Here is a 1,500-nt window from a genome sequence, read left to right as displayed (position 1 = left end):
ATCACAACAATTAGTTGTAGAGCAGATTTCAGAGTTTGGTATGTATGGGTTACAATTCCACAATTTTAGGTTTTTACTTCTAGCTGCTCTAAGGTACTGGTGACTAAAAATTCAATATAATGATTCAGCAATCATATTCATTTGTGAAACCCTTCCTCTTCTGTATCTACTTTGATCTTTCTCCCACTCTTTAGGAGTATTTGGGCTGTGCCCTTTCTAACTTTTTCATGTTGGAAGGGGTTGTTGATAATATAGGATAGGGGGATGGAACTAGTTGGTGTTCTGGAGAGGCTGAGCCCTCTGCATTTCAGGACTTATCTGGTTCAAGGACCCATCTGGAGGTTGTAGGTTTCTGGAAAGTAACCGTAGTGCATGGAATCTTTGTAGTATCTTACATAGCACCCTAGGTGTTCTTTAGGACTTGCAGGAATAATTTTGGCAAACTATGATAGGTAGCAATGTCTAACTGAAGCTTACGAAAGAGTGATCTCCGGAGTAGCCTCTCGATTCCATTTGAACTTTCTCTGCTACTAGTGCTTTACTTGTTACACTTATTTTTCCCCTTTTTTGTCAGGATGTCACTGTTGTTCCCATAGTACCAGGGCCAGGCTCATCCCTGGGAGTCATCTCCCTCGCTACCAGGGAGACTTTCTCCCCTGGATGTTAGATGTCTTCTTAAAGATGACTACCAGTACTGCTATCAATGTCTAAGCCACCATCCTCTCTCATCTGGACAGTTACAGTAACCTTCTCACTGGGATCCCTTTTTCCATTCTTGTTCCCCTTCAACCCACTCTCCATTCTGCAGCCAAAATGATCCTTCTGAGACAAATGTCAAGCCATGCCATTTCTCTCTACCCAAAGTTTCAATACCCTGGAACCCCTCCCACATACGCATATACCCCATGATGCAAACGTTATGAATTACTTGTTCAAAGGTGCCATACAATCCTTGTACATGTGCTTATTTTCTTCTCTCTGCTTGGAAGCCCTCTCTCCAATTTTTCTCTTCTGCTCTCCTTATAGATTCATCCCTAAGTATTTCCTCCTTCAGTAAGTCTTCCCTGATACCCCCACCTCAAAGATCAAATTAGAAGTTCTCGTTCTCTGTGCTTTGATAGAACTGTGTGATTCCCTCCACCATATCTCTTATTAAATTATGCAATGATCATCTATTTATTTGTCTGTTCCAATAAAAATGGTGTTTTCCAAAAAGTAGTCATTCAATAGCTGCAAGGTCCATTTTGGACAATTGTGGGAGGTAACATGAAATACATCTAGAATTCTTCTGAAGCAATTACATGGATTTTTGAATGTAGGAATAGGCATGGAGAAGATAATCTACCAGTTCTGTAACCTAGTTTAAAATAGTCCACATTTACTTCCTCAGAAGAAATGGGATGTAGCTTTTCCAATAGACAATTATAAAACCACTGCATTGACCCCCAGTAACACTTCTCTCATACCCTAGGTTTTTGTCTACTTTGTGCAAATTATAGT

Source organism: Tamandua tetradactyla, chromosome X (assembly GCF_023851605.1).
Source record: "Tamandua tetradactyla isolate mTamTet1 chromosome X, mTamTet1.pri, whole genome shotgun sequence".
Classification (NCBI taxonomy): domain Eukaryota; kingdom Metazoa; phylum Chordata; class Mammalia; order Pilosa; family Myrmecophagidae; genus Tamandua; species Tamandua tetradactyla.
The sequence above is the reverse complement of the archived record's forward strand: the minus strand, read 5'-3'. Positions refer to the sequence as shown.